We start from the raw sequence: 22071 nt of genomic DNA on the forward strand, positions 1-22071 counted from the left end.
TGGATGGGGGACACTCTATCTACAATTTTCAGAGATATTAGGGGAGAAGAAAAAAGATAAAAATCAATGCCTATCCATATCCTGAAACATTTAACTACAAGCTCTATGATAGGCTGAATAAGACAGATTTTGAAAACCACTAACCATTACAGTTACTTAGGAAGAGACTGCCTCCCCAGAAACTGTGAAGTTATAATTTCTATCTTACATCAGCCTCATAATTTTCATAGATTTATTCTGTCTCTTTAGCTACTCGTTACTGCAAAATACACTGCCATTTTCTTAGTGGACACTGATCACTAACTTTCCTTATTTAACGCTTTTAAATTTAAAAATCCAATATACATGCCAAAGCAATTCATTTGTGCAGTAATTTGATGAGCACCAGTTGTATGAAACAGTAGGTACCAAACAATTTTTTTTAATTGGTTACTATATAAAAGACCAGATTCCTTCAAAGCACAGAATGAAATGAGACACGCACTACCCTGATTTAAGGGGTCTTAGATGTAAATATTCCCATGAACCATATCCAAATGATGTCTTGAAACCCTTAATGCTGTACCATCTTAACTTCACAGAATTAGGCCAGTATCAAATATACTTTAAACTGGCATCATGTGTCACTGTCACCAAAAGAAACAGACACACCCTGCTCCCCTTACTGCTTGCTTCCATCCCCATCTCTGCGCCAGCACAAATGTTTGTGCAGCAAACTGATCCAGCTCCAAGCGAACCCTTCCCTGCCTGCCCCTCCCCCAGGTTAGCTCAATCCTCAGCCCAGCTCACCACATAACCATACAAGTATTTCCTGCACCAAGGAGGAAGCAGCAGAGCAGGGTGGAAGCAAACAGGACCATGTTTTTCAATGGTGGAGCTGGTCTGTGCCAGCTGTATGCCAGTGCAAAGCAGCAGCAGCAGCAGGTCCAAGGCTGGAGTCCTGCAACACCAACAGATGTGTCTGCACCAGCCTCCCAGCTCCAGGCCTGTGGTGTGCTGCTCCTGCCCTTCCTCTCTGGGATCCCACTCCTCTGCTCACACAGCCACTGACAGCTGAGCAACTGCTGGGTGAGCTGGTTCAGGGTGCCAAGTCAACTGAAAAATCATTCTACCAAGAAAAAATAACAAGTTGCGAATTTTTAGCCAGCACAGGTTCATGAACCAGTTCCCAGTGCAATCCTTACCAGCACAAGGAAGGAAGAGAAGGAAGGAGCTGAGAAGGTGGGAGGTCCAATTTTTATCAGCTTGGGATGCTGTGGAAACACTCAGACACCACCACATTTTAAATTCCAACTTGCCTGCACAGCTGAATGTGACTATTTTAATCAATTTTTTCTGAAGATTAAACCTTATTCCAACCTTTGCAGGAGCCTAAGCAGCCATAGTCTACTTGGGCACAAGAAGCAAAAAGCGAGGCCAGTTCACTACACGAACCACTTTTACCCTTCATATTCAATACAACAAAGAGGGGGCATTCGTTTCTCTAACTTAATTATAGTTTTACCAGATAATTGTTTTAAACATCACTGATTAAGTGACCTCAGATATTTGCATAAGAAGAACATACATGGAATAAAACAACTGCACTCATATTAAGTATTATCTTAACCACAGTTTAGTACTTACAAGGAATTTAAATGGTTCTGGTGATTTAAGTCATCTAACAAACCTCTCCACTCAGGAGTGAATTTCATCCATTATTCAAAAAGTTGTTTTGCTTAAACTACAAGTCCCGGTGATCACAGAAATGAACAAAATCAATTTCAATGAGGTCATAATCAGACACCTAATAAACATGGATGTAGTTACTTTCAGGCTAATTTTTGAATGTAAGTAGGAATACAGACTGTTAGCAACAATCTTTTTAATTTATAAACAATGGGATTTATAACTGAATTGTTAAATTTAGCAGAGAACTATTTCCATGCAAAGTGAATGTACATTTATGTTCATCCAGTTAACAAAGAAAAGAAATATAATCATATCAATTCAAGAGATAAGACCTAGCAACATTACAGCTCAAGAACTGAAGTGCAGAATCAGACGCTTTTTCCTGAAAACCAGTCTTCCCAACTGGCATACATTATATTTTCCCAGTTAATGAAACTCTCTTACAAAGCTAGATTCTTCCACAGACTACAGTAGCATTTTATAAGACAACTGATCTTCTCCTTAACAGAAATTTCTTGTATGACAAAAAAGTGTTCCAAAGTACTCTGCCTATAAAAATTTTAGAGAAGTAAGAACAGTTCATTTTTACCACAATTCACCACCAACATTTGAGAGAAGACACTGAACTGGAAAGTGAGCAAAAGCCTGAAAAGCTATTTAACCATATTTTCATACAACTGCTGGGACACTGTTCCAACAAGCATTTTCAAAGCATTCTTGACATGGAAGTAAATAAACTCAGGGACTCTCTGTCAAGGAATAAGGTTCTTAATTTTGTTCCCTTCAGTGTGGAGCTAGCAGTTGGACCTGAACTGGTGACTTATACTGATACAGGTTTCCTTTCAAGCGGGCATAGACAGGTGTGCTGTTCAAATGCACTAGCTAACCAAAGAAAACAGACAATGGATTTCCCTGGCAGTTCTGCTGATTTCAAAAAAAAAACAGAATGCTTATTGGATCTGAACCTGTATATCTTAATACCAAGCCACTTTTAACAGAGCAATAAATCTTTAAAAATTAATTTTTCATTTTTCTAAATACAAATACACTGTAGAATTAGTAGAACAGATTAAATGACAGGTTCATGATACAGAATTACTGCTAATGTTAACACCATCTAAGATTTACTCAGAAAACTCATTTTGCTCATTACACTAAACATCACTTTGTCACTAGGCCTTAAAGTTAAAAAAAATCCAGGAATATTTAAAAGTCACCAATAAAATGCTTGTTAAAATATTAGTATCAAACCACAGTTGGCAATTTTTTCAAAAAACTTACTAAAATCTATCTTGATTTCTACACTATTTCTTCATTGCAATAACAGTATTACTTTCAACTCACAATCCAACAACATCCCTAGTAATTTCTAATTATGATTATCACATCTTATGCAATGACTTTGAGCAAGATGCAGTGACCAGGAAGATGAAAAAATATGTATTTTTCTTCCAAAATTCCAAGTTTAGATGAGCACTCAAGCCAAATCAGTGCTGAGACACTTTTTGACGTCAGTGTGTCTTCAGATCCATCCTTGCTACATTTACAGGTAGCTATATGTCAGAGGAAGGGCAGTTTAAAATGCCGAGGAAGTGAGCTCGGCATCGCTTTCATTCATATGCACAGCACCCCTTCCAAGAGCCGGCAGGATCCCCCTGCCCTGGCTGCGGTCCCGAGCCCTGACCCGACAGAGCTCTCTGTTAATCTCGGGGCTCGCACCTCGAACGCCCCCCGGCTTTGCTCAGAGACGGGGAATAGCAAACGTACTTATCTTGGCGGGCATGTGACGGACACAGCTGACCTAGAGGAAGGTGCGAGGGCTTGACAGGTGACACCAGAAGAGACACAAGCATCAGACACGCCAAGCACCGAGGAGGAGGTCAGGCAGCCGGGACCGCTCCCCGCGCCAGACCTGCCTCCAGACAGCCACAGCAGGGACAAATTTATCGCCTCGTCTTTTGTTTCTAAACTCGCACTCGGCTCGTCCACCCCCGCTCCCGCCCCAGCCCCAGAGTAAGGCAGCGATCCCCCTCCGTGCCCGGCCTTCCCCGCCCAGACACAGCCCCGGGCCGGAGCCCCCCGTGCCCGTGGGGGCCCAGCCGCCACCGAGCTCCCGCGCCCGGACCCACGGGGGAGGAGAAGCGGGTCCTACCGCGGGGCACGTCCCAGCCCGGCTCCCGCGGGAGGAGCCCACACAAGGGGCTGCTCCGGGGCCCCGGGGCTCCACTGGGAGGGGGCGGCAGCGGAGCCGGCCGGGCACCCCGCTGGAAGGAGCCGGGGAAGGGGCGAGGAGCAGCACCCACCTGGGCCATGAGCCCCGCGCTGGCCGCCGCGCCGGGCCGCCTGTGACGGGCGAGACGGCGGCCCCGCGTCGGGCCGGGGCACGGCTGCGCCTCCGACCGCGGCAGCGACAGGGCCGCGCTCTGGGCCGGACCCTGCCCGGCTCCGCTTCCGGAGCGCGGCACGATCGCCTTCCGGGGCAGCGCCCGGGGAGCCGCGGGGCGGGCGGGGCGGCGGTCCTGGCACCAGCACCGGCACCGGCAGTGGCACCGGCACCGCCTGGGCGGCGGGGCAGCCGCGGGGCTGCGCCGGGAGCGGCGCGGGGGCCGGCGGAGGGAGGCGGCCGCGAAGCGTGTCTTACTGGTTCCTCAGGTTTAAAAAAAAAAACATTAAAGCTGTAATTGCACGCAGAGCTCTGGGAAGAGTTGGCTCGGTTTGCCCTGACTGTTGTAGCACTCGGTGTCACGCTGTTACTTTAGGCGCTGCCGCGGTGGCTCCTCACCTGCAGCCGTCGGAGTCGGGCTGTGTTAGTAAGGTTGCGCTGCATGCGACTGAATGCAAAGGCTGGCGCTGTGCACATCAAAAACAAAGATACGGCACGATTGATGCGGGAAACAGGAACCAGCGGAGGTGCCACACCTGTGCAGGTTTGTGGAAACGCTTAACGCTCCTGTCAGCCACTGCAGAAACACCCACACGTTTGTTCGTGCTCTCGCTACCTCCGTGTCACCGTGTCTGTTCCCTCTTTACAGCCCGATGCGTGTGACAGATCTTGGACCAGAAGACACTGTTATCTACAATGAATCTTGAATGTGTAGGTTTTGTCCCAACATACACGGAAACACACTGCTCACAGTCAGAGCAGCCAGCAGCCCGCATAAAATTCAGCTTTGTCTCTTCTTGCTATCCACCTCCTTTGGCCGTAATCGAACTTTTGAAATCTTCACCAAACAATGACTTGCTCCAAGTTGCTTCACAGAACAGTTCTGTCTATGTCTCTGACTTTCTCAGGAGTTGTGCACCTCCACTTTTGACTCTGTTTCAGTCAGCTCATGATAAGGAGAATAGAAAATGTTGCTCTCACAATTGCTCACTTTCTTCCCGTCCCTGGACAGTTACTGCTTTGTAGAGGAAATGTTGAAAGTAAATGGATCACAGTACTCCACCATCCTAAGATTCATTTAATCTGTAGGTTGTGAGAGCTGAAAAAGCTGAAGTCCATGCAGAAATTTTCTTCAGATGGACATGCTAGAAAGGTGATACAGTATATATAATACCTAGAAGGAAAAGAGTGGAGAGAGCACAACTGTGGTTTAGCATTTGTACCACTGCAGCTGTTGGCTCCTGTGCATGTGAGTCAGGGCCCAGAGGACTAGATGGATAAAGCAGAGCAAATGGGATTTTCCTATATCTGAGTCATGTAAATGGTGAAGTCATGTAGCAAACACTGTCATCTAACATACAGTGTGTGCTCGTATGCCATGAACATAATATACAATGGGCTACAAGGCAATAGGCTGTTCTTAAACATCTGCAGGATTCCTTGTGACCTTCAGGTCACAGCACTTGCCTTAAAGTATGTTCAGATGCACTTGTTGATCCCCATCTGTGAGTGCACATTCAACTAAGTATTGTGCCTTGCCATTTAATCCCTAGTCTTTTCAGCAGTGTCTGCATGAGCAAGGAACAAAGTTTTGACGTGTCTCTTCTTCTGGGTCATTTATTTATTTTCTCCTCCCTCTAGCCTTCACCACACCTTCACCAGTTCATTTAAAATGCTGCATTTAAATTATGTCAGGATTTGTACTAAATTAGGATAGCACAGTGTCTCTTTGACAGTCAAGTTCAACATGTTCATCAAAGGTGAGGTGCTGTGTTTGTTCATGTGTGAAATTGGTCATCTTTACTGTTTACCTGAGTGTTACTTTACCTAGCTCACTCAGATTTACTGACAGAGCAATTCAGTATTTCAATACTGGAGCTGCACTTTGTGGCTGTTCTAGATCTTTCTCCAGGGCATTTTCTTGCTCCTTGAGACCTTGCTGTGTTGCATTTGTGGTGGGAATTTTTGTTCTGTTGTTGCTCCTTCTCATTCTCACTACATAGATGTTTTGGATCCATGACATTTTGTTGCTGCTGCTATCTAGAATCATTTATATCATCCCAAAATGAGATTATTGCAGATGCTGCATCAGTTACAAGTCTTTCAAAGATTACATAGCTGCTTCCAGACTTTCTTAAATTATGAATTTTTATTGCTTTAAGTCCTTTGATGACATCTTCATTTCTATTAGATCTTGCTAAACTTTCTTTATGTCAGCTTTGAAGTCAAAAGCCTTCTGTGTTGTTTCACTATAGTTCACATTCTCTCTTTTTAAAAATTAGGTGCTTCTACCATCTTTAAAGCTTTTCCATAAATATTTCATCTGTAGGTAAAATTTGTAACATTATTATTTGGTAACTAAACTTTTCAAATTGTTTGCTTCAGCATTTATTTATATGGTATTATACAGCCACTACAGGGTATGCTAAATGCATGGCTTTTCTGAGGCAACAGAATTTTAAAATTAGGTTATATAAGTATTTTTGAAAGATTCTTAGTCTTTTAAGAGGAAATAAATTTGAACTGCATCAGATATAAGATAGATTGTATTTCCAGTTGTATTTCAGTGTTGATTCAGTGAGACCACTCTTGTTCCAGATCCTGAATTCTTACAAGATGATACCTGACATGTTTTGGTGCCTTTTATAATGAAATTTGGACTCTGCAGATCAAGTGCTTTTGCCCTTGGCCTGTGTTGATTTAGGCAGTATTCAGTTCTGTAAGCAGGACCACAGTCCAGTCACATACATGTTAACAACAGATTCTTTCCCCTGCACTGGTGAGGCCTTGCCTTGAGTCCTGTGCCTGTTCTGGGCCCCTGACTGCAAGAAAGGCATTGAGGTGCTGGAGTGTGTCCAGAGAAGGGCAATGGTCTAGAGGATAAGTCACATGAGGGGCAGCTGAGGGAGCTGAGGTTGTTTAGCCTGGAAAAAAGGGGACTCAGGAGAGACCTTATTGTTCTCCACAACTACCTGAAAAGAGGCCATAGTAAGGTGGGGGTCATCCTCTTTTCCATGCAGCTGGCAGCAGGACAAGAGGAAATGGCCTCAAGCTCCACCAGGGGAGGTTCAGGTTGGACATCAGGAAGAATTTTTTGATGGGAAGTGTTGCTAACCATTGGAATGGGCCAGCCAGGGAAGGTGGTGGAGTCACCAATGCTGGAGGTGTTCAAGAAGCAGCTGCTCTTTGTGCTATGGTCTAGTTGACACCCTGGTGATTGGCTACAGGTTGGGCTCCGTGATCTTAGGGGTCTTTTCCAACCTAATTGAGTCTGTGATTTATCTGATTAAAATAGTGTTTTCTTATTTATCTTGTATTCTTTCTTAATATCTGGACCTGACAAAGAGAGGGCTCTTGGGGAATGGAATGCCAGATTCTGCATACTGTTTCTGCAGTTTCCTTTCACATGCTGTTCAGAGATTCATGGCAACAAACTTCTCAAAGCCATGAAGTGGAGACTTATATCTCTTTTTTCCAAGAACTTTGGAACTTTTTGCATTTCATGTGTAGTTTGTCTTATCCTCAGGGAAGTCTTGTCTGACCAGTATGAGATGTCTACACCAGCACAAAGCCTGGATGTGTTTTTGGTGATGAATATGGACTCAGATCCTTAATGTTTCAACTATGACTTCTATCTTGCAGTAAACATAGGAGAGTATACAGTTTGTCTTAAAAATAAAATCATAGCAACAGCCTCATGACAAATCACAGAAGTTTGCAGTTGCTCTGTTTTGTAATACAGAAGGCCTTTGATATTCCTGTAGGCACTGCCTAACACAGCTATAGGTGAGGGCTGTACTATAAACACTCCTTCCTGGTTTATGGCTGCTGTGAAAGCATGTTTCTGGTTGAAATGCAGTGCAGAAGCTTGTGCACTTTCTCTGCTACCTACAGTAATTGTATTCTGACACACACTTTCCAAAATCCATTTGACACAAACAAACCCTTCTTTTTAAAAATTAAAACCCACACATTCAGACTATGAAAGCATTTCAGAAGCTGGAAAACAAATTTACAAAGGGAGAAAGTTGGACTTAGTGTGCTAGCTGAACAGAATAACTCCAGTCACATCACATTCTGTGTCCCCTCATGTGTGGCACGTTAGGTAGAATAACCCTTTGTATATCACATCAAGAAGTTTTTGTTTTCACAACCAAACAAACCCCCTGCATACAGTAAGGGCCATACAGCAGCTACTTATAGCCAGATCCTGTCCTTCTTATGAAAGCACACCTCTACAGTACAGTTCATATTTGGGGTGGTTTTTTTCAGAAGAAGTGCAAGGTTGAATCTAGTTAAAACTAGTAGTTTACTGCTTTATTGAGTATTGTCATTAGTTGTGATTTCACTTAAAAGTGAAAAGAAAGTATAAATCCAATAGTAAATAAAGGTGTCTTGCAGTTGGACATTCTAATTCCCATAGTGATTTTTTTCCTGAAATGACTGCTGGAATATGACAAACTTTCTGCTCTCACAGGGAAAAGTGGAGTAGACCTGGTCATTCAGGAATTCTCCAGATGACTGTTTGTATTGTAGTTTGGTTTTCCTCAGTTTTATAAATTGTCTTGTCCTTGTACAAATAAACCACTGATAAGGTTAAAGGATCCATGTGTTCTAAGTAATATTCTATGAAGGACAGGGTGGTTGTGACAGTTGGTCAGTAAACTTTTAAAGATAATACAAAGAGTTGCAAAAATGTAATTTTAAACTTAGGTATCTCCTCTGAAATACCTAGTCTGAGCTTGCTGTCTGAGGTATTAATTAGTTTATTCTTAGAGATGCTAGATGTTTGGTCCTTTATCATCTGAATATTGAGAGCCTGAAAAATATAATTGCAAGTGAAGCTGCTTTTGGGGCCTCACGGGTATATATACTAATTCAGTTCTTCTCACAAGGTAATGTTCAGTGTAGCCAAATTGAACTGGTTTCATTTTCCTAAAAAAGACTGTCATATGCAGTTCCTGTAACTTCTTGGTGATTGTTTCCCTGGAGAACCATCAGTTTGTTGAATGTACACACATCTGTTTCCAGGTTATTACGCCTGCAATAAACAAGTGGGACAGAAATCTAATTAAGGGCCTCAGAACTATGTGCTATGTACAAAACAGTGTCCAAAGAACACCATCACAATGGCAGACTTTTACAAATAGACAACTTGTGCAGCTGTGTTTTTGACTTCCTTGTGGGCACCAAGTATGATAGAATTAGGTTGCCTATCATACAGCATTTTTCTATTCTGTGCCTTTTGGGGGACAGAATAGAGGCCTCTCACAGGAGGAAACAGCTGGTTATTTTAAATCTCTGCATGCAGCAAGTGCCCTTTGCCTTATTCATTTAGTGAGTAAATACTTCAGATATTCTTAGGGCATTTATCATTGTGCTAGTTGATACTTCATTATCATTAGTGGAATTAGGTCTGTGCTTCTTTGGCAAGAGAAGCAATAGACTTTCATTTTGCTTACAAGGAAATGTGGGTTAAGTCTGCAGCAGGTCTTGGTACTGCACAGCTCAGATTTGTGGCAGTGAACATTGAATAACCTTGGTACTGGGTGAATTCAATTGCATCTGGTTCTCTGCTCTCCAGGTTTCCTATGTGGTATGAGAGGGAAGCAAGTGCACAAACAGGATCACTTGGGATCCACGCTGAAAAAGATGCTGGCTAAACTTTTCACTCTGAAATGACATCTATGTGGCTGAAGTCACAGTGACTGGGGACTACTGCTGAATAATCTTGGCAAATGCTGGGCTTGTGTCAGTTTTGCTCCATGAGCCAGTATTACAACTGCTATTGGAAAACTTGTGGGTGGACTGTGCACCTTTGTCTCAGCCATGACAGTGCTAATTCAGGAATGTTCAGTCAAGTCCACACTGCAAGTTCATAACCAGGACACTGACAAACACTCCATTCTGCCAACACAGCAAGTGTTTCAGTGTTTCAGAGCAGAGGCAGAGCAGGCAGGCAAGTACAGATGCAAAACTTAAAAGTGTGTCCCTCAAAATCTTCAAAATAACAGAGTTGGAAGGAGCTGCTTGCTCCACTTGGAGTTGATGTCAGTGAACTTTTTTTGCTAGACATCTTTTATGCAGAATGTGCATATTCAAGGCTGGGAGAAGCCATCCTGTCCTTTTCCTGTAGTTCAGTGGTTAGAAAGCCTGAAATTCACCTGTGGGAGATGGGGGTTTCATTTCATCCTCAATCTGTGAATTTATAAATTAGTGTTTTCCACACTAATTTATAAGTTCACAGATTTCCACAGGGTGTGCTACAGCTATCATAGAGTTATTAATTCTATTCCTTCAGCTCTGAAATCAATCCACTGAAATAGTTTAATTGATCATGTGGGCTGCACTTTTAGGAATAGAATTAGCTTGCTGGGAGGTACATGTGAAAGTGGTCAGAGATGTTTTGGGAACATTACCAAAGAAAGAATTTATGGAATGTAAGCACCTTCATAGCTGGAAAACAACTAAATGAGAATTTTTGAGACAGTCATTTCAGATTTAAGGAACATAAGTGTTTGTTTTCAGCGTCTGAGCCCTCTTGTTGGAATAGTCAGCAAGACTTGTCTCAGGTCATACAAGCTCACCAGTGACAGAGAGGTGGGGTGAGGCTTTAGCATACAGACAAATACGTCAGACTGTGGAAAAATCAACATGGGGTTTCGTAGATAGAGGAGCTTTGTCATAATTATGAAGTTCTTTGACAAAATCAACAAACTGATAAACCAGGGTGATACATTCATTGTAGTGATTTCAAAAGAGCCTCTGGCACCGTCTCTCAGCAGTGCTGCTGAAGAGTACTAGCTGTCACAGGCTAGGAAGGAAGCCTCTCCTGTGAATTAGTAACTCCCTGAGAGAGAAGGGTTAACAAGGTAGCAATAAATAGTCATTTTTTACAATGTGGGAGAGTAGATTGTACTCCCACAGGGATTCATGCTGGGACCTGCACTAGTTAGCATACTCAGAAATGGTCTTGGAAAGAGACTTGAGTAAAAGCAGCAGCACAGTTTGCTGCTGATGCAAAATCCTGTGCAGTAGTCCACTACAAAGCTGACAGCAAGGAGCTTCAAAAAGATCTCCTTCTGCTGAACAGCATAGCTGTTGGACTAAAAGTGGAAATTTGGTCTCTAAATGTAAAGTAATGCAGGCAAGACAGATAAAGGAAATAAAAGCAAAGCAATGCATTAGCAGCTAGTAAAATTAATGGAATACATTGATTTTTGGTTCTGGTTTTCCCTAGCCAATGATTTACAAAAAGCTGAATACGTATCAAAAATGATTGTGCTGTACCTGACCTGTTCTCTCTACCCTTGACTGTTTAGTCCTGGTCATTAAGGGATACTTGTGTAGCCTGGTGCAGTATCCCATTTGGCAGCTAATATTGGACAGACACACTGAGATGGTCAGAGGGCTGGGAAAATGGTGTACTGCTTCAAGGAGACAGCTGCAGGAAGAACTTACTGCTGTTGCCCTCATGGAAAAATGTGCCAGATTCTTCTCAGAGGTGCACAGTGATAAGCTGAGAGGAATGGACACATCCTGCTATGTTCTGCTTAGATTCAGAGATTTATTTATTTCTCTTTCTTGTTCTCTTTCTCTCTTTCAGTCTCTCTATCTCTCTTTCTGACTTTCTTTCTATCATGAAGGTGGTCAAATGTCATAAGATGTTGCCAAGAGAGGCATGTGATCTCCTTCCAGAGAGATACCCAGAGTATGACTAGACATGTTCCTGAGCAATCTGGGCTGGCTGGCCCCACTTTGGGCAGTAGCCTGTCCTAGGTGGCCTCCAGAGGCCCATTGCAACAGCCTCTGGCTTCTGGCTTCTTAAGGTGGGTTCTTACCACGTGCTTGTGCCCTAACTATACATTATTTCAGATGGCATATTCATGACAGAAGTGGAATGTATTTGCTCCAGGTTAACAACTACATATTAAAACTCAATTCAAGAGCACTGTGGGGCTAAGACCCTTTGGATTTGGCATGAACAAAGCAAGAGTCAGCTATGGTGCTTTCTGTCTAGTAGCTTGACAAAGTATTAAAGTACTTTGTAAAATGTCAACAAGAGGAATTGATTGTCAGGGTGCAGCTATAGCAGGAGTTAATAAGTGGTACTGTTGTTTGTCCATTCTTAAGGTTTTTACTTCCAATGTCTTCTTTAAACAAATGACATAATTCATTTGTCAGACACTGAATGATGGGGAAGAGTTAACCTGGCAGAGCATGTGCTGCCACGTGGCATGATGTGTTTGTATAGGTACATATTCTCTGGATCAAACCTGTCTCCAGCAAGAGAGTCAGTAAAAAGATGTTCTTCACCCTGATATGTCTAACTGGGGTCAGTGCTTCTTAGTACTGGGGCTAAGATCTTTGAAAGATGAGATAATGCTGTTTGTGGCTGACTGCTTCTGTTCAACACCTGGAACGCGTGGCATGAACAAACAATTCAGACTACAGCAACACCCAAAACTGCCCATCACTGTTTTCTCCTGTAATAAGAACTTTTATTTGTAAGCTGAAGATCCTGCCACAGCTCAGCAACTGAACAACTGTGTATTCATCAGCAATACTTATGGAATAAGCTGAGTCCTATAGTTTTAAAGAACAAATGTACTTCAACTTAATTACAGTCAGGCCTGAATAAAAATTAAAGGGTTTGCATGTTTGTTAGTCTGTATGTGGGTAGAAAGGCAGTGAGGTTAAGATAATAGTCTCAAAAATGTATTCTCAGAAAACATTTTAAACCACAGCAGGGTGTGATTGTATGCAAATAAGTATTTTTGCAATAGCAGATTAAGCACCTTATGGAATTTGTATGGAAAACTGCATGCTTGTACTTGATGCAAAGTATGATTAAGCACCAGTGTGTGGAGTTTTTGCCTTTGGTCAAAAATTAAGGCAGATTTAAATCAATCAATGTTTTTTTCAGTCTTTTCACAGTGTATAAGTTATGAATGGTGTCTACTAGAGAGAAAACACAACTTTCTCCTTGGGTCTGCATTGTTACAAGAATATATCCTGCTACGGTTTCCAATCAGTAAATGCAGGGCAGTAGCAGAAAGTCTGGTGATAACATGGCAACATGGCAACAGGATCTGAGACAGTGAGGGAAGAAAACTGGCAAATGGATGTAAACTTTTACCTTACTGTGTGTTTTTTGCATCAGCTTACAGACAGCTTTTCATGAATGGGTGAATGAAGCATTTCAGGTTCCAGGACTACATTTAAATAAGCTTTTTTCATGTTCAAAGATTGTTAAAATGACCCTCAGGCAACCCAGTGCCTTTAGGGGCAGGAGGTACCTTCTCAAAAAGCTATCCTTAGCAGTAGTGGGAAGACCTGCATTGTCACAGGCAGATCATCTCTGCTCTACTTGGTCATTTGCATAGCTAAGGGACATTAAAATAGGCTTCAGTGTTAACTTCTAATCTACATTACATACCAGAGTTGTGTATCTGCCTTCCTGAAACTCCTTTCTCTTACACACAAATTAGCTGCAATGCAATGAAAGTGATACCATGGCTTTTCCTAGAAAATTGTCCCTTGCTATGCTCAGGAAGAAGTTTAAAGGAACATTTAAAATTGCAACCTGAATTTTGTTCTCCTAGACCTGATAGAACTGATTTAGCAAAATCAGATACGATGGTGATTGTTTTAATCCCGTTTTTCCTATCTGAGTAGAAAAAATAAAATTCATTACTTCAAATTAACTTTTATATAAATAGTGACATAAATTGGACTCACTGCAGTTTCTCTGGGATGGATATAGTACTTCAGGAAAAACATAAAAGCTTCTCTGAAGAAGTCAAATTATCATGTTGAGAAACAGTAAAACACACTCTCTCTTTTCCAAAACAATTCTGCCTACTCAGCAGTAAATCTACAGAGGGAACCCAAGCTCACACTGGCAGGATTACGCTTCTGCCTCTTAATCATAATTTGTTAGTGAAAGCAGTGGTCAAAGGAAGTGCAAGGTCAGCTGTTCTGGGCACTGGTAGAGCAGGCTTCACTCTCCCTCATTCATGTGCCGTTATCCCACAGGCTCCAAAATCACATCTGGACAGGAGTAGATGAGTAGATAACTAAGCATTGTGATTTTTACAGACAGGTGAAAACTGGAGCACTGAAAGGTATCACCTACTCTCCCCTGGAAGGGTCTCACCCCTGCTTAGGGAAAGGCTTGGTTTTTGAAGCTGTTGCTGAAGTAGTGATCATACCCTGATGTTTTAAGAGAAGAAAAGCATAAATGGCAGGGTTTTTTTAATTTCTCCCCATCATATTAGGAGTGGGCTTCTTCAGGAAAAAAAAGAAACTTATTACCATGTGGGCAGAAACCACCAAGTGAAGGTAATGGGCCATCCAAAGTGATGAACCACTCCGAGCCCTTCAAAAAACAACTTTTAAAGTTAGAGTTGAGACAGCCAATGTAAAAGTCTGTGGAAATAACTTTGGGCATGTTCCCTCAGAAGAGGCATAGAAGAAAAAGAGGTGACTTGTGGCAAAGCAGAATTATTGGTAATGAAATGTAAAGCTGTTTTTACACTGCCTCATTTTGCAGCCAGCATATTATTTCTCTCTTTTAGGACTGCCTAAGTTCACACATAAGCCAGTGGAAGCAAACTACATAATTGCTTGAAACAAGGGAAATAAAAGCAGAGTTGTTACTGTAATGATATTTTAAGCAATAATTATTTCAAGCAGAAATAATTAGATTTCCCTTCAGTAGCATATAATAGCTTGCATTTTAAGGCAATTTAGGGACAAAATCAAAATATATACCAACATTATTTCCTCATGCAGAAACAAGTACAGGGAAGAGTCTGAAGGATAGAAGCCTTGCTCATAAGATTTTTCCTGAAGCAGTTTGGTTCAGGTGGGACTAACTAACTCTATTAATAGAGATCTGCCCAGTTGTGTTTGTTATTCCCCACTGCTTCACTGCTTGCAGGAGGAGGGAATAATGACAGAACAGTTTTTGCTTTAATAAAGCATTTTTAAAAAAAGTTTTGTATTTACATCAAAGAACCCCAAAGAAACAGGCCTTCAAGATGAAGTGAGAAAAGGTGAAGAACTTCCTGCCTCTTGGGGAAGTTCATTGCACTGCTAAGGAAATTTCTACCCCTTGTGATAGAGAGCTTCATTATGTCAGGAGAGCCAAACTGGTAACTGTGGGCCATAGATGCTCTTTGGATGGGCTTTTCCTTCTCTCTCTGTCACACTCTTGGCCTTTCCTGAGATGTTCAATTACTTGCTATTTGTGTCAGACTGCATATCCTGGTTTTAAATGAGACCCACTCGTCAGTGCAGACCACTGTGAAGCAGCCTGAAGTATTTGGGGTTTTTGTTCTGCTTTCAAAATTGGTGGGTATGGGATTATTTTGTCAAAGTATGAAGCAAGATGCTTAGAGTTTTTGTTCTTAAGTTGTTTTTTTTTTTTTTCCCAAGGCTACTTAATTCTGTAGCAAACATGCACCCACTTCAACCTTCAAGTAGCCTTTTTGCTACGCATTGCAGATTTTCAGAATATTTTTGCTCTTTTTCAATCTCTTCTTTTTTAAAGCCATAACAACATTTTTCATGCAAGTGACTTCCTGGAATACTACTTCTTTTAAAATAAAAATAAGTCTGATTTGTTAAAGATGGTGAATTCATAGACAGCAGTTGCTTCTCTTACCCACTATAGTCAGACTGGGTTGTGCTGCCACAGGATGAGAGCTGTACTGTACTGAATGCTTCTTCAGATCAAAGTGGATGAAGGGTATAATTTTAGAGCTGAAAGACATTGCTTACATTTTGAGTAAAGAACTGCAATTTATCATACCACCCATCCAATATTGCCCATTCAGATTGCAGGCCTTCAGGCCTGGAACTCTGCCTGTGCATTTTACATGTGCAGTATTCTCAGGATACAATATAAATAATAATATATCATCAGTGAAGGGAATAGACCAGTGGAGCAATCCACAACTGAGTGAACCTTTCAGATATTGTGGAACAAGGCCAGCAGTACTTCAAAAACATTTCTTTTTTCACAAAGTCAGTCAAATGCCTAAATTAAAATCCCACTCAATTGCTTTGGTCTTATCAGATGAAGTATCTGTGTGTTCATTTAATATGCCTCTCATGCATTTTATCTTTATGCTTCATTTAAATATGAGAAGCAAACACATTTTATATAGTTGTTATTCTCCAATTACTACAAAAGCTTCTTGGAATCTTTGATCATGAGAATGTTATTTCAAATCCAGTTCTGCTTCACTATTACAAAGCGTCTTCACTGAAGTCAGTTTGGATGCAATTCTAACTCCAGTAGAGTAAACCACAGTCAGTCCTCAAAAAACCTGGTATGACTATGGAGCACTAAAGAGATCAGAATGAACCCAAATAACTGAGTTGATTTATGTGGTGTTGGGTTTTTTAGACAGAAATTCCAACCAAAGCTGTAATGGTAACAAGAATCTGATGTGAAACATCAATGATTTAGCATTACATGGCATTTACAAAATATTATTATTAAAATACAGTAGATCAGCAAATTTTATTTTTTTTATCAGGGATACTAGGATAGAGGTTCAGCCCCAGAGTTTTGGTTTCTTAGGGGTATTTTTACACAAGGCCCCAGAGAAGTGATGCAGGTATATAATGACTGCTAACCAAGTTCAACAGCCTAGAATGCACATTTATTCAATGATCACAATATATTCAGGGTTATCACATAAACTGTCTCTAGATTTAAGTAAGACTGAAGCTAGCACTCTACAGCATCAGTGTCAGATAAAGCTCAGGAAGCAACAGCAGCAGCAAAACCAAGTTACACTGCTTTTTGTCTTACAGATTGTTTCTCTAGTATTTATTGAGTGGTGAAGTAGCTGTAGCATAGAACTAAGGAGAATGATGGAACTTAGAGAGGGCAAATCTTTTGGCAAATGTGTAAAATACAGTTTAAAAAATATCTTTACTGCAAAGTCAACAACAGGGCATGCAGTAGCAATGGCTAGGTGACAAATTGACAAGTGTTTTGTTTAAATTTGTACATAGGGTATCTTCAGATTTCCAAAAGCCTTAGCTTAATACTTGTAAAGTCTTAATTATCATTAAATACAAAACATTACTAAAGTGTCCTTTCTACTATTAAAATGTGGCTTTTTCATTTACTGATTTATTACCGTCATTCACCAGAGGTCTGACTGAAATTCAGTCACTTCACAGGGATTGAAGGTCAGGTTTATTTAGTGAAGGACCAAGCATTTCCATCTCCAAACACAGAGACAGAGCAATTGCAAGCATTTAGTACCATATGGAGTCAGATTAAACTATCAACAAAGTATTTTCAGACAGTGAATCCATGAAGAGTTTTACGGCTTTTCCATTTTAAAATACACATACTGTGTCAGCCTGTTCCAAAAAGTAATGACTTTGCTTCTGCCTTTTATTCCTGAGGGAAAAAAGAACACTAGGAAGAATTCACAGGCTTAGAAAAGTTTCTTCTTTATTCTCAGCAAATTGCACAAGGACTAGGACTCTTTTCTTATTTACTAATAAAAACCAAGCAAAACTCACAACACAGTTTAGTTTAAATTCAGCTAGACTGTGTTTGCTATTTGAAGTTGTAGACTCCTGACTACTAAATGATGTCGAGTGAATCTCTCAGGATGCAGCACTAGCAGACCCATCAGTGATGGGACACTCCAGGAGCACAAAGCACCACCCAAGAGGAGCAGCCTTGTTGCTGGTGACTTGCAGGCCTGGCAGCTGAGCACACACCAAATCAGCCGTGCCCTCTGACATGGCCCACGATTTTCTGTCCTGATCCCAGGCAATGCCCATCTACATCCAACACTGCACCTCCTGGCTGCTGCTGATATGGACTATACAAAGAAGATTCAGAGCAGCCACAAAGCTTTGCAAAGCAGCAGATGCTTGGATCATTTTAAAAAATATGCACTGGGTGCTGGAGTTCGGTCTGTCTAGTTTAGTCCTGTGTCTTTCTTCACCATGCAAACATACTTAACCTGTAGCAAGAAGGAAAAGAAAAAACAGTTCCAGTTGTCCAATATATGTATATATACACATATTTATTCTACAATCACTAAAAGGTTGTATAACTTCCAAAGGTAACAGGAAAATAATGCTATCTAATTTATTACTAAGGATGCTACTCTTTCCTGAGATGCTTTTTTTTTCAGCTTGAAAAAAAGCACTCCATTTGTTTCCTCTAATGCCCTAATCACTACATGAGGTTATGCTTTTTCTTGCCTGTTTCCTGCCCAGTCTTAGAGAAGTCCTGCAGCTCACTGAGGGCAGCAGCACGGGAGAGTACTCTCATGATCTCATGGTGAAGAACTAAAACTGAGTGATGCAGTTTTCCTCAGGAATATTTAGCTTACCAAGTAAATGCTTCACCTACTACATAATCTTACATAAAGAGAGCGGGAAATAACATCAAAAGTTAGCTGCAAGCTCCTCAAACATAACTTCTCAACATTCTCTTTTTTACCTGCTCAGAGTTCAGGTGGATTGGGACCTGAATAGAGCTTTAGGTGGAACACAGTTATCACTCTACTCAGGACAGTAATTAAAACAAAAATAACCTGGATTAATTCTTATTTTAAAAACATAGAGATGCTTTTTTAACATTCTAGATCAGAGGTTAAATAAAATGTTCAATTTGAAAAATGCTGGTTTGTAGACTGAAAAAAAAAGTGAGATTTGCCTGACATTGCAGAATTAAGATATTAAGAAGAAAATAACATATTGGTCCCTTCAGGTGAAAAATTTGCAAAGCAGAAGCCAGTAGTAGATCAGATGTGTGGGGGAATGAACACCTAATATATGTGGGGGAATGAACACCTAATATAACAAATGCACACCTTAAAAATACAGTCATTATTAGGGGCAGAGTAGGACAAATACTGTATATTGCAATGTTAATGAAGTTATTTTTGTGGCCTAATCACTGACATTCAAGAGATTTTTCCTATGAAAATCAAGATGTAAATTTTAATTTTGGATATGTATTAGCTATTTGCGTAGGCAAGACTGTTTCACTAGAAACTTACATGACTTCATGTGCTAGCTTAAAACATTTTTAAATGGAAATAGTATGAATATATCCTAAGCGAATGTTACATATATTCCAACTAAATATATATATATAACAATAATTTCTCATTGCTGCTATTCTTTTCTGCCATCCTAATTCTCTTTTTTCCTCCCTCTTTAGTGAAACTGTTCTTCCCTGCAGTATGCAGGAAAAATAAAGTTCCAGCACACTTGGAAGCCAAAGGTTCATTTGTAGTATTCATTAAGCAGTAAGCAGTCAAAGAAGTTTATTAACTTTATCAACATTAAGTTGATAAAACAACAAAAGTAATTACTTTTACTGGTGGAAAATCCTGCAATTGAGTGCAAGCAAAGTATGCAGTCCAGTAGTGTGTCTGAGTTATGTTTCCTGCACTCATATTGTCACACAATCTTGGCCTGAAAAAGGAAAAAAAAGAAAACAACTAAAAGCAACACCAGAGATTTGTATTTTGAAAGCTCCTTCCCTTCCCAAATGGAGAAAAATTTTAAACACTCACGCTTTATTTTGTGCTTCCTGGCAAGGCACACTTGATTTGTTGACAAGGCTGCTGAACAGTTCTTTAACATGCAAGAGATCATTTGGTCATCTCTACAGAAACAAATACAGGTGTTCTCATCAGATGAGCAAGTCTCAAAGCAAGTGAGATTAACCAAAGACGTCAAGACCTACTAAAATTGTAGTAATTAAACTGTTGTAGTGACTGGAGAATATTTTGGGCATACCTGCCACCTGGTGTTTGGAAAACATCATGTCTGAAAACAACCTGAAAATCTCTTAAATCTGAATTCTCATTAAGACACAAACACGCATTGATGTATTTTATATGGATGAAATACATAAGCAGCAAAAGGTTGGTGTAATTACCAGCATCTGTCTAGAAAGAAAATGAAGACAGTGCTTTAATGTTTCTTCCAGCTCCATCTTTACTGACTACAGAAATTCTTTAACTGGACCTACACATCTCCTGTTAGATAATGGCACCTCTGGTGAGAAACATCCTGGGCAACAGCCTTATAGTACTTCACAGTCTGACTGTAGACTACAGCATGCCAAACCCAAAGAACTGACTTATATGAGATGGAGCTAGGTAAGAAAAGGACTAGTGATATATAGTACTGGGTACTGAGTAATGAATCATTGTCTGAAATTACTGTGATGAGTATTAATTTGTCTTATCTAAAACATTTAAAATGCCCAAGTCTTTGTAGTGGAAGTGGCAATGACACTAATAGTTTTGCATACTTGATATTGATGCTCACTGGTAAAACTCAAAACAATAAGCATGTAAACTGAGAAAAGCCATGTTTATCTTTACCTAGCAAAACGTTACTTCAAGTGGTGGCTAAAGCTTTAGTGCAGGCAACTGAACAAATCACTGTGCAATTCAGTGATATCAAACTGTACTTATAGCACATTGAGATTTTTGTCTCCTCCTCTGCAAAGCAAGATTTAAATACAACTGTGTTTCCCAATGATAACTCAGGATGAAGCCACAGTCTAAGGTCAGTCTCAGCAATATAAACAGCATTTAAGTTTGCACCCTGGCAAGCACAAACTGGAACTATTTTTCTGGAATCACATCTTCGTAGGGCTGCCAAAAATGAAGCCAAGTGTAGCATTTGGGTTTGTCATTTTCTTCAAGGCAATGGAGGTCAAATGCAACTGTGTCCTGAGGTGCCCCACTCCATTTCAGTTCTAATGACTTTGAAAATGACACGCACTAGAAGATCCACACTGTAAATTTACTGTGTACACACACACTCCTGGCTGTTTGCATCAATAACTTTTAACTGCCAGTGCACATGGGAACAAACACAACCTCTCAACTAGCTGAGATCCATGCAGCTCTTGAGGATGGCTTGTGCACAGCCAGGAGCTGGATTCAATCCCTGTGGGTCCCATCCAACTCAGGACACTTTGTCACTGAGTCTATGATTAATTGTCATTAATTTCTCCCAGAATTTAGTTACTGTCTAATACAGGGCTCAGTTGCTTTCTCAGCACCTGAAAAAAGTGTTTTCTAATGAAAACACAGATCCTAACATGGAACTTCGTAAAGCAGAACGTGCTCTTCCTGTCGTCTATTGACTGACTACTCAGCAGACAGCTGTGTTAGCAAATTAGAACTATTTTCTTATTTTTGAGAGAGGAGTCTAATGACTCTTCTAGGATCTTTGCAGAGAGTGCAAAGGAGAAGAAAAAAAATACAAAAAGTTGAAAGAAAAACTGAAGAAAAAAAGACCACTAACTCCAAACAGAAATTACATCAGTGGTCTAGTATGCTGATGGCTACTAGCAGTGGAGCCAAGATCATTGCTTCTGTATCCTAGGAAACTAAGATGTTTATTGGATGTAAACAAACAAAAAAATATATTTCAGGCTCCCACAAAGAGTTGGATTCAAAAGGTACATCTCCATTATTTTTTGGTCAGTTCAAGTCTGTTTGAGCAGACCTGTTCATGTTAGTCACAGCTCCTGCAGAACCTCTTTAATATTCCATTTGAGTTGGTCATCATTACTATTATTTTAACTGACAAATATGAAAATAATAATGTTGTATACACCAAAAATTGTGCTTTCCATTCCCATTTTTATTTCAGCATGCACAACATACTGTGGCTCATGCAAGTCTTATTCTCAGTGCACAGCTCTGAAAATGGCACTCTTCTTCAGCTGCTGCTTAAAAGGAAATTGGCTACTGAATAAAGAAACCAAAGCACTTAGGTAGCCAAAAATTGACAAATTTGGCTATTCTTCACTGCTAGGAAGGATCTGTCTGGATACCACAGTACAAGCTGCTCCTCAACCTATGTGTATTCACAGTACCATAAACCAAGTATGCCAAGTAGCTGTTCCTAATGAAAACCCTAAGTCTACATACTGAGTGATGAAACTTTCACTTTACCAAGCCATGTAAAAGCCCATCAATCATCAG

The 22071-nt window shown here is 40.7% G+C and overlaps 1 protein-coding gene and 1 long non-coding RNA gene across 2 annotated transcripts in view; one reads left to right on the forward strand and one right to left on the reverse strand.

The window, feature by feature from the left end:
• FRS2 (fibroblast growth factor receptor substrate 2) overlaps nucleotides 1-4128 on the reverse strand; it is a 51927-nt gene extending 47799 nt beyond the window's left edge. The window contains exon 1 of the mRNA XM_071423445.1: nucleotides 3975-4128. The gene's annotated coding sequence lies outside the window, so the exon portion shown is untranslated. The remainder of the gene's footprint in view (nucleotides 1-3974) is intronic.
• A 75-nt stretch (nucleotides 4129-4203) lies between these two features.
• On the forward strand, nucleotides 4204-8655 carry LOC139588289 (uncharacterized). Its single transcript, XR_011678611.1, has 2 exons — nucleotides 4204-4598; nucleotides 4704-8655. It is a non-coding gene; the product is annotated as an uncharacterized lncRNA (long non-coding RNA).
• Nucleotides 8656-22071: the final 13416 nt, after the last annotated feature.

This window comes from Agelaius tricolor, unplaced genomic scaffold (genome assembly GCF_023055355.1).
Source record: "Agelaius tricolor isolate 1412-34295 unplaced genomic scaffold, bAgeTri1.0.p SCAF_3, whole genome shotgun sequence".
Lineage (NCBI taxonomy): Eukaryota > Metazoa > Chordata > Aves > Passeriformes > Icteridae > Agelaius > Agelaius tricolor.